At 35.3% G+C, this 12,356-nt stretch overlaps 1 long non-coding RNA gene across 1 annotated transcript; it reads right to left on the reverse strand.

Moving 5' to 3' along the window:
* Positions 1-3,382: 3,382 nt before the first annotated feature.
* LOC127836317 (uncharacterized) lies at positions 3,383-6,138 on the reverse strand. The gene is made up of 3 exons (XR_008028710.1): positions 5,952-6,138; positions 4,170-4,230; positions 3,383-3,457 (listed from the first exon to the last, which is right to left on the reverse strand). It is a non-coding gene; the product is annotated as an uncharacterized LOC127836317 (long non-coding RNA).
* Positions 6,139-12,356: the final 6,218 nt, after the last annotated feature.

Below are 12,356 nucleotides of genomic sequence, written 5' to 3' on the forward strand. Positions count from 1 at the left end.
AATGGGATCAATTTATTTCCAAAATTAGGGATGTCTAGTATATTTATTTCTATATTTAGAATATTTCTTACCGAAATTCCTTTAAGCAAACAGCGCAGACCCTGATGCGGCGTCTCATCTGGGTCTACGCTGTTTGCCAGGCCTTTTTTCTAGACGCTAGGCATAAATGTGTTAATTAATTGTTGTAACTGCGTTATGCTTACTTTGGAGTGGAGGGCTAGCGATTGGTTCAAGAAGACTATGCGACATCATTCCCTTGGAGACGAGAACTGACTCTTCGCTGTCATGGTCACTGACTGTATCGAAACGATATAACGTTCTGCCTTCGGTCAAAGTACCAGTCTGCAATAATCACTTGTGACGTTAAAAGGCTTGTTAATTATATAATATTCTTCCAAAGAAACAACGACAAACGGCATTATACTCAAGTAAAAATATGTGATCTAAAAATAAAATAGGAAAGCATTATTGTTAGCCTACATAGTGACCTATCCAGACTTATACGTCATAAGAAATCATGTGACTTAAACGAGATTACGCTTAACAACGATAGTAATTTCAATACAACTTTTCTTAGATACACAAGTATTTGCCAAAACTTGATTTACCTTTTGCCAATGCCAATAGGAATACTTTAATTTTAACCCATTTAAGCCAATTTATTTTCAAAATTAGGGATGTCTAGTATATTTATTTCTATATTTAGAATATTTCTTACAGAAATTCCTTAAAGCAAACAGCGCAGACCCAGATGAGACGCCGCATCATGCGGCGTCTCATCTCGGTCTACGCTTTTTGCCAAGGCCTTTTTTCTAGGCATAAATTGTTTAATTGACTGTTTGCCATTACAAGCATATTAACTATATAGCATATGCACATTTAAATATCCCAACAGAAAATGCGTATTTTCTAAACCAACCAGGCCTTTACAATACGCTAGTGACACCACACCGCGGTTATCCGTAGACCCTTCAAGGTAACAATCTGGAATGGCCCCGGACCACGAGCGAACATGGTCGCCATGCGGACCCTCTCGGACCAGCACAGGCGTGTATGGAGCTATTAGACCATGCACGTGCTTCATGTACAACCGAAACGTCGAATTGAACGCATTGAATGTGACGTCAAATGTAGAGTTGGTGACGTCAACAGAGCGTCGACGTCGAATAAGGTATGATGAAGACAACCTGTGATTAATCCGAAAATATTGAAGTGATATTAGACGCATTTGTCACTGTTGAATTGAGCTGAACAGAATTAACAGGTCAAAAGAGTTGTGGTAACTGACCAATTATCTGCAACTTATCTTGCTACCAGTTGTTAATAAAAAGAAAATATTATATTCGATATTTTACATGACTGTCCCAGTCCTCTAAGCCGAGCGGAACTGTCTTTTTATTAGGATCTGAGTTAGTGGTCGTGTGTCGTATGAATAGATATCGTTGCAGGAAATTAAATGATCCGTGAAACAATATTGTGTCTTTGTGTCGAATGAACGAATCTGCACTAAAACTAAATTTAGATTCACGTCGTACATGCATGATCAGTAGTACGGTTGATATTCAAATGTATTACTTTTCTCTTTCCGGGATATTGTTTTAGTATGTTGATGCTGAATTAACAAATATAAGTGTATATGAAGTGAAAACACCAAAAATAGACAATCCCAGTGGGCATCCAACGTTGCTGCAACGTTGTATTTAGGTTGCATTCGAACGTTACAGTTTGGTTGTACCAATGGTCTATATGAAAGTTTTCCCGACGTTTTTTCCCAACGTTGCTGCGACGTTTTTCCCAACGTTGCCGCAACGTTGTATTTAGGTCGCATTAAAACGCAGTATTTTTAAATTCTATTTTTTTAATAATATGAAATTAAAAAAAAAAATATTTACTGCCAACCGCTTTTTCGATTAGTATCGGCAATTATGGACATTTTCGAGTTCGTTTCTTAGAAAAAAACATTATTTGATGTCTAAAGAGGAGTTAATGAAACGCTCCCCGAGTGGGAATCAACCCACCAACTCCCGATCGCTAGGCGGACACCTCATCTACTACACCACGGCGACAATTAATAGTTTCAGACAAAAATGTTGACTATAAACAAAATATTTTATCCGGCGATTTTGAGTTAAAGCTCATTTTTAGCATCTTTATGTTTAAGCAACTGATCAGTTAAATTAGAAAAAAAATGAATTTCTAAAATTTACAAGAATCATATCTCATTGATGATACGATTCCTACTCGGGGAGCGTTTTATTATCTCCTCTTTAGACACCAAGTACTGCTTCTTTCTAGGAAACGGACTCGACAGTGTGCATAGCTGCCGATAATACTCGAAAGAGCGGTTGTTTTAATGCGACCTAAATACAACGTTGCAGCAACGTTGGGGAAAAACGTCGCAGCAACGTTGGGAAAAACGTCAGGAAAACTTTCATATAGACCATTGGTACAACCAAACTGCAACGTTCTAATGCAACCTAAATACAACGTTGCAGCAACGTTGGGAAAAACGTCGCAGCAACGTTGGGAAAAAACGTCGGGAAAACTTTCATATAGACCATTGGTACAACCAAACTGCAACGTTCGAATGCAACCTAAATACAACGTTGCAGCAACGTTGGTAAAAACGTCGGGAAAACTTTCATATACACCATTTTGACAACCAAACTGATGAAACGTTCGGGTAATGTTTTGTATGCAACGTTGTGGCAACGTTCGGTAATGTTTGCCGACTTTGCGACCTAAATATTACGTTGCCACAACGTTGCATACAAAACATTACCCGGACGTCCGGGTAATGTTTTGTATGCAACGTTGTAGCAACGTTCGGTAATGGTTGCCGACGTTGCGACCTAAATATAACGTTGCAGCAACGTTCGCACAACATTTGATGCCCACTGGGGCGGTTGCGATGGACACCTATACATAGCATTATACTGTTAGATGCGTCTAATATCACTTTAAAGCTGCAATATTGGTTATATGCTTGCAGAGTAAAATTTCATGTATGGATTTGTTTCGTAGATGGAAACACGCGTAGGTGTACTGTATATGAGACGAATAAAACATTGGTAGATATTTTATGATTTTAAAACTCATAAAAACAGGTCGTAACATTCGCGCCAATGGTTGTCGAAGTCAGCGAATATAATAGAAGTGTCGGAATTGAGATTTGATATTGATGTTATCTTTATCATACCGTCAAGCAAAAATAAATCCTTTTAATTGTGAATCTCTAATTCTTAGAAGTATTTTCGGATGAAAACTTGTGAATTTAAAGCCATTCATTGTAAGATATTTCAGGGTTAGTTCAACAATACACACTTTTATGTAGACTTACTATTAATATCGGTATTTTTCTCACCATATAATAAGTACGCTCACCTATTTACGTTCTGATTGTTTCCAGTAATTATGATTTCGTCCAATTTTACAACAGCAAAGTCCGTGAACCCATCTATAACAAATACAATTTAAACATTATCATAAGTATTCTTGTTGTTTCAAAATATATATTTTACAGGAATTGTATTTTAGGTAATTAGAACAGTTGGGGACCAAATACGAATAAGGTCAGAAACACAGTTGTTTGAAACCAATAAACCGACTAATCCTTTTTTAACCCACCCTGAACGTGTGGCATTCCAAGTTGAGATTGTAATAGTTTTCCAATATTCTCTTAATTAACTTTAAATCAACTAAATGAATTAAAGAAAGAATGTTAGATATATATTGTGTTTCAATATTTGATTGAATATCCGTTTAAAAATTGGAAATAAATCGTGTGTGGTAAAATCAGGTTCAACCGACCTACCCATCACTTTTTCGGTCCTTCAAAAAACGTATCAATTAAAAACCTCGGGCTTGCGTCCGAGGTGTAATGCTTACGCACCCGAACTGAGCTACCGTTGTTTACTAATTGATAAACAACGGAAGCTCGAAAAATAATGTTTACAATATAGCTAAATAGCAATTTTGAAGTTATGTGGATTCATTTTCCATCATAATATTCATGAATACGAAATTAATTGGAAAATACAACCTGACATGTTGTGAATCGGGCATACATTTTACGTAATGAATTTAAGTCTGCCTGATTGAAGTTTGACATATTGCAAGATAGTGATGCGCGATAAACACGTGAGCGTAATATAAAATAATGCACTTACTATCGCGGAGGTGTTTTTCTTCAATTATCTTTTCAACGCCAAAATTTTCTACGCATGTGGTCTGAAAAAAATCGCATGGGCAACATATTTATTGTTATGATGATTACATTCGTGCTTTTTAATATTAATAATTGGCGTAGAGAACCTGTTTTATTTGTAAACTGAACAAAATGCAAAAAAACAACACTATCACACACATTGTTTCAAAGTACACTTGTAATACAAGATTTTAAATGTGTTCATATTTGATTTTATGTATTGTCCTAGTGGTAAAGAAAAGGTCATAGACCGGACGGACTCGTATGCCACGAAGGAAATAACAAAGACAATGATTGATTGAAAAAGGGCATTTATTTTAAAATGCCATAAAAGAACTAAAGAACAGAAAACAAATTTTACTGAATGGCATAATGGGCGGTAAAAACCCGCCCATAAAGCTATACAAGAACAGTAATAAAAAGACATGTAGCAAACGAACATATCGTAAAAACCCATTGTCATAAAGACATGTAGCAAGAGAACATATCATAAAAACACATTTTCATTAAGGCACTTTGAAGGTATTATGAGACAAAATGAAAATACTACATAAAAAATTCACATAAAAAACAAACAATTCCGTTCTAGGCGGAGAAGGGGTGGCGGTGGGTATTGAAAATAATCTCAATTTATTGTATTAGCAGTTGTAAGTAGAAAATCCGAGCGCATAATGGCCAATATCAATATTGATTGGCCAAAGGGCTCACGTGGTCTTATAACTTAAGCCGATTGGTTAGTAACATAGCGTGGCTGGGATAGATTATTATTGGTTAGATCGGTCACGTGATTAATCTCTATAATTAGACTAGAAGGCGAACAATCACATAAATTTTTTTATGTATGCATAAAATATTATTTATGTACTGTCCTAGTGGTAAAGAAAAGGTCATAGACCGGACGGACTCGTATGCCACGAAGGAAATAACAAAGACAATGATTGATTGAAAAAGGGCATTTATTTTAAAATGCCATAAAAGAACTAAAGAACAGAAAACAAATTTTACTGAATGGCATAATGGGCGGTAAAAACCCGCCACAAGGGGAATCTGAAAGGTAACCCCGCCGCCCATAGATTTTAAATGTGTTCATATTTGATTTTATATTTACATCCATTTGTACGAAATGGTGGTTTGAAAAGGTAAACAGGGCAAAAAATTCGCGGTGTAAGCATTTATTATAATATAATTTATGAATATACATATTATTTACCGTCATTTGCGAACATTAAAACGAGTTTATTAGCAAGAACGAGTGATTGCCCTCTTGCTTTTTGTTCGCACAAGTACGTTTGAAATGTAATTTCTTTACGTAGAACTTTTATTGTAAACTTATAGGTAACAATACAAGATTGAACAGTCCTTAACAATACATAATTATATTATGATAATTAATCATTAGAATAGTAGAATATGAGCGCAATAAGTGTGTAGTAGATCAAACAGTGTTGATTAGTAGATTTTTTAAACATAAGCTTGTAATTATCATCGTATCTAAAATGCATACGAGAGATGATCCATTCATACTAGAAATTTGATATCAAACTTACTATTTATGACAAAATAATTATCTTATTAAATATTATTATATAATATGTCACCAAAATAAAGCTTGCTTTTTAATTAGATTTTATGTTAACACGAATCTATATGTGGGGTACACAAGTTAAGTTATGTTCCCATTTGACTTTGAAATTTAAATAAATATATACAAACTATCACAGAACAATAACCATAAATACCTTACCTTATGTGTAATATCCAACACGAAGAGCGCACACACTAACTTATTGACAGACATATCTCCAATCCCTCGCACTTTTGGTTACATTTAAGTTTATGTACGTTAGTTCGTGAAATTATTTTGTTTTGACCTAGGATAAAATTGTCACATGTATCAAACATCGTTTAATAATAGAGTCATGTTATTTACTTTTAGCTTTAAGTATGTCTGTGTTTCCATATAGAAATCGGTGGAAGCGAAGCAATATTTTTAAGTATGCAAATAATAAATCCAAACACATTTGAACTAGTCACATTTCTAAGCACATACATTTATTAAATGTTTTATAATACAGTTTAAATACTAAAAATATCCCCTCGTTAACCCTACCCACCCCACAAACAAGAAAAACAAAATATTTCGTTAGGACCCTACTAGAGCGTTAAACATTATAAAACATTACCTTCCTATCGAAGTAACAAATGTATATTCCGACAAATAAATTACAAATATTTAAATCAATGCCCAAAGTTGCGACGTTATCTGTCTGTAAACAAGCAACCATTGAGTCGGTTATGACGAAAAAGGCTCTGAAATCGCATTAAAACCGCCTAAGAATTATAATATATAAATGGTTAAAAGATGTTTACAGTAGTGATCAAATTGTGTCGATGAGTTTTTTTTATACAAAAGAACATATAAAAGAACAAATGTTCACAAAGTGAATATTAAAATAATAAAAAACTTTAAACACGCATATCTATTACATCTCTTGTTTACTTATCCTCTCACACATAAGTCCAAATATGTTGTGGGAGGTATCGGATGTTAATTTTAATTAAAACGAGAATCTCATCCAGCCTTGTAACAAACCCGAATACAGCTTGAAACATATAAATTAATATACGACCATGAGAAACTTCTTGTCTATTCAATGTCCCCGTAGCCAACGTGAATGAATGGGGCTGACGACAGATGCGGATTTTATAATTATCGACTATTGAACGAGCTTATTTATGTCATAATCAAACATATATGAACGCATGTGCGCAGATGTGCATATTGTGGCGCAGTTAGTTGCGTTCACGACCTGCTTTAAAACGCGTGTGTGCCATAGTTACGTGTTTTATAGAACTTGTAGAAATCATAAGTTCTTCTAGTAACCCCTTAATATAATGCTGGCACATTTAACGTTCGATGTATTCCATATTGTTTTATTTAGAAAAATGAGCGATACCTGTATACTGGTTTTATGTTGCAAATGAGCGATACCTCTAGACTGATTTTATATTGCAAATTAGCGATACCTCTTGACTGGTTTTATATTGCAAATGAGCGATACCTGTATACTGGTTTTATATTGCAAATGAGCGATACCTGTATATTGGTTTTATATTGCAAATGAGCGATACATCTATGTTGGTTTTATATTGCAAATGAGCGATACCTCTAGACTGGTTTTATATTGCAAATGAGCGATACCTGCATACTGGTTTTATATTGCAAATGAGCGATACCTCTAGACTGATTTTATATTGCAAATAAGCGATACCTCTAGACTGGTTTTATATTGCAAATGAGCGATACCTGTAGACTGGTTTTATATTGCAAATGAGCGATACCTGTAGACTGGTTTTATATTGCAAATGAGCGATACGGATTAACTTATTTCATCGAGCAGCTGAGCGACATATGTAATATTACTACATCGAAGCAAATGAACTAATGACACATATATTAAAAGCGGTTATATCGTAGCTTATGACCGATACATGTAAAACTTGTTTTATCAGGGCAAGTTAGCGATATTTGTAAAAGTGTTTAATCGATTTCAGTGACTTATATTTGTGAAATTGTTTCATCATGGCCAGTCGCCGATATATTATTTTCAACCGGTCTTTTTTCACGGTATACGTCTCTAATTAGGGATCTTTAAAAATAATTTTATAATTTCCAGTCACGAATATACGTGAGATTGTTTCATCGAGTTGTTATGAAGGTTTTGAAAATAAATGTTTGGTCATCAACTGAGCCAGCATGACTTTCGGGATGAAGAGAAAGTTATTTCTTTGAACGACAGATACATTTTCACCTATTTTGGTATGAACACGGGCTGCAACATAAACATAGCATTAGATGTACGACAAGCAATGGTTCATGACCACAGGTTGAACTTTTGTATTAAATTACCATTTCATGCCCTACAGTTTTATTGAAAAAGTTTTTTTTAATGTTATTTTTCGTCTGTATGTATTAGGCAATAAAATTTGGCAGTGTCAATGACCTGTATGCATTAGGAAATAGAATAAAGAATAGGAAAAAAACTGAATGTGTCTATGGTGGTTTTGTGTCTTATTTCCTCCGAAAGTTTTATTAGTTTTGCTCTGGTTTACATTACGTTTGAGTAATTAATATTATAATCTTAAACTGATGTTGTAAGATATTTCTTATTATTTTAATGACGATGACAATGTTTATGTCTACATCTGCTATTTGTTATTACTGGGCTATGATTGAGGTTTGGGCATGCATTTAACATGGTTTAAGCTCTATATTATTTGTATTGATCCTTCATAGATGTAACGCCCTTATTGTCGCGTCGTGTAGGCAATTTGTCAGTAGCCGTAAATAAACAACTCGATGACAGTAGAAAACAATATCTGTGCTTATGATGTTTCTTTTTTTTTCCTTTTCTTGATTGAACTGAATCGTTAAAAGGTAAAAAAAAATATAAAGAGCTTCACGCAGTACTAAAAAGTAAAGCACGATTTTCCCGCTTAAACCATATTTGCATTTCAATGGGATGTGTGCGAACCGATTGTGGCTGTAGTAGAAGTGGGATAAAATAACGTCATACAAATTACTCGTCATATAATAGACATATAATAGACATAGAGAATATTAAGGGATTATTGGATATAGATGAAAATAATCATTCGAGTCAAAAACACATGTGTGTGCCGTGCGTGATAAATGTCTTCCTTATCAACATTTAACCTAACGTTCTTTATAACATATTATTCTTTATTATATGATATCCATGTACACGGAGTGAAAGTATGATAAATATTTCAAAACAACGTTGATACCCCAGGCCTTTGTTTAGTACTTGTTATATCAAATTAAAATACATTGCGTTTTCAAAATAACATTCGAATAAACTTTTTTTTAATCCCGATTTTTAATCTAAAGCTTATACGAGGCGTTTTATCACGATTACATCGACTAAAAGAATATATAAAATATACGGGCATGTCTTTTTTAATATCAATAGTACTCATACATTCCGATAACCTCTGCGTTAATTTGTCCGCAATATTTTTATTAAAGTCTCGGTAGTCTGTCTGATTCAACTTCCCAATCCGTGTATATATTATAATTTACTATAAGTAAGTTTCATAAATTACCTACTATTGCTGTACTGAGAGCACCCGGTGTTACATGTAGGTCATCAATGAGGGCCATCCTGACTTCATTCTATGCATTGCAAATGTTACTTATATTCTTAAGTAGCATTACTATTCATGTAAAGCATTCGCGTTTTACATGATACGCAGTGTTTCTTTACAAAGCGGAAAATTAAAATTACGGTCGTGATGGTGTACCTTGACAAGTCTTCACAATTTAAAACGAATGGGTTATTACTCACAGCGTTCATTTGAATAGCAGGGAAACAAGAAATATAAAAAGCGGATTGATGGGAACGTGGTTTAGTGGCAAAAAGATTTGTTAGATTAAAAAAATATGAACATGGGTTTAACAAAACACGTCCCGACATACTTATGTCATGAACTAAAATCGTGACCATGGGTTGTCTTTAGGTATTAACTAGCCGTGTTTATGTCATATAGTTATATTAAACAGGTTGGGAGGTTATGGTTCGCAAGCTTTAGCATTGAAAAGATTAAGCAGTTTGAATTCGCCATACACTTTTTGTACTAAAGTGGACCTCACTATGAACATAAGATACGGATTTTTCACAAGTTAACTAATAAACCATGCTCTTAAATAACACATGCATATACAAGTGCGATGAATTTGTCGATTGTTTATTTATGGCAGATGATTTACATAGAATAAATTTCAATAATATCGCCAGTATAAATGTAACAAGGGCTGTTTGTAAAACATGCATGCCCCCCCCCATATGGGCTGTCCGTTGTAGTGGCAGCCATTGTGTGAATACGTTTTTTGTCACTATGACCTTGACCTTTGACCTAGTGACCTGAAAATCAATAGGGGTCATCTGCGAGTCATGATAAATGTACCTATGGTGTCATGATCCAAGGCAAAAGCGTACTTGAGTTATCATCCGGAAGCAATTTTACTGTTTCGGGTGGCCGTGACCTTGACCTTTGACCTGAAAATCAATATGGGTCATCTGCGAGTCATGATCAATGTACCTATGAATTTTTATGATTCTAGGCGTAAGCGTTCTTGAGTTATCATCCGGAAAACATTTAACTATTTCGGGTCACCGTGACCTTGACCTTTGACCTAGTGACCTCAAAATCAATAGGGGTCATCTGCGAGTTATGATCAATCTACCCATGAAGTTTCATGATCCTAGGCATATGCGTTCCTGAGTTATCATCTGAAAACCATTTTACTATTTCGGGTCACCGTGACCTTGACCTAGTGACCTCAAAATCAAAAGAGGTCATTTGCGAGTCATGATCAATCTACCCATGAAGTTTCATGATCCCAGGCATATGCATTCTTGAGTTATCATCCGAAAACCATTTTACTATTTCGGGTCACCGTGACCTTGACCTTTGACCTAGTGACCTCAAAATCAATAGGGGTCATCTGCGAGTCATGATCAATGTACCTATGAAGTTTCATGATCCTAGGAGTATGCATACTTGAATTATTATCCGAAAATCATTTTACTATTTCGGGTCACCGTGACCTTGACCTTTGACCTTGTGACCTCAAAATCAATAGGGGTCATCTGCGAGTCATGAACAATCTACCAATGAAGTTTCATGATCCTAGGCGTATGCATGCTTGAGTTATCATCCGAAAACCATTTTACTATTTCGGGTCACCGTGACCTTGACCTTTGACTAAGTGACCTCAAAATCAATAGGGGTCATCTGCGAGTCATGATCTATCTAACGATGAAGTTTCATGATCCTAGGCGTATGCTTTCTTGAGTTATCATCCGGAAACCATTTTACTATTTCGGGTCACCGTGACCTTGACCTTTGACCTAGTGACCTCAAAATCAATAGGGGTCATCTGCGAGTCATGATCAATCTACCTATGAAGTTTCATGATCCTAGGCGTATGCGTTCTTGAGTTATCATCTGGAAACTATTTTACTATTTCTGGTCACCGTGACCTTTGACCTAGTGACTTCAAAATCAATAGGGGTCATCTACGAGTCATGATCAATGTACCTATGAAGTTTCATGATCCTAGCCACAAGCATTCTTGAGTTATCATCCGGAAACCACCTGGTGGACGGACCGACTGACATGTGCAAAGCAATATACCCCCTCTTCTTCGAAGGGGGCATAAAAACGTATACGAGGCTAAATATAAATGTATTACATCTTCACTGCTGCAGCATTAATATAATATATTTTAAGATGCAATATTTATTAATATAATTTAATAGAAATAATATATGTCTATTATATCTAGTTTGTTGTCCGAAAAATCCCGCAAGGAGCATGGGTGCGTATGAATTAAATCATGCGTGAGAAGCACGTGCGGTTTGATGGCATGCATTTATACACCATCCCTTGCTTTTCCGAAATCAAATTATTATAAGAATATTATTTGGATCCTAACAAAATATTAGTATTAGTAATATGTTAGAGCCACTGAATTAGCACCATATTTCAGATTTATTTGCTCGTCAGTCTGCAAAATGTGCAGTGAAGTAGCGAGGGCACTGTCCCTTAGTAGGTTTGGTAATAAGGTCCATGTACCATTATAAGTCTTTGAAAGGACAGTAAACTTGTAAATATAAAACAAAACGCACTTGCTGATAACATTTGCCATGTTTCTCTCGTAAACTAGTTTTTTTTCCCAAACCAAAAACATGTAACAAACCAATGTCGACATTGATGTGGTCATTGTATGCACCCATGCGATATGTCAATAGCGTTATAAGACAACTGAGCCCGATTTTATGCGCTATCATTGGAACTCATTGGCTTTCCTTGGTCTCCATTGATTTTCATGGGCAATCATTTGCTTCCATGAGCAAATATTTGCATTCACAAGCAATCCATGGCTGCCAAGAGAAATTGTTTGTTTTCATATGCTATAATTGGGTATCATGGGCCATCCTTGGTTTCCATTGGTCATCAATGGCATTCATGGACCATTCTTGGTTTCCATTGGTCATCATTGGCTTTGATGGGCCATCCTTGGTTTCCATTGGTCATCATTGGCATTCATGGACCATCCTTG

The sequence above is a fragment of the Dreissena polymorpha genome, chromosome 6 (assembly GCF_020536995.1).
Source record: "Dreissena polymorpha isolate Duluth1 chromosome 6, UMN_Dpol_1.0, whole genome shotgun sequence".
NCBI classification, from domain to species: domain Eukaryota; kingdom Metazoa; phylum Mollusca; class Bivalvia; order Myida; family Dreissenidae; genus Dreissena; species Dreissena polymorpha.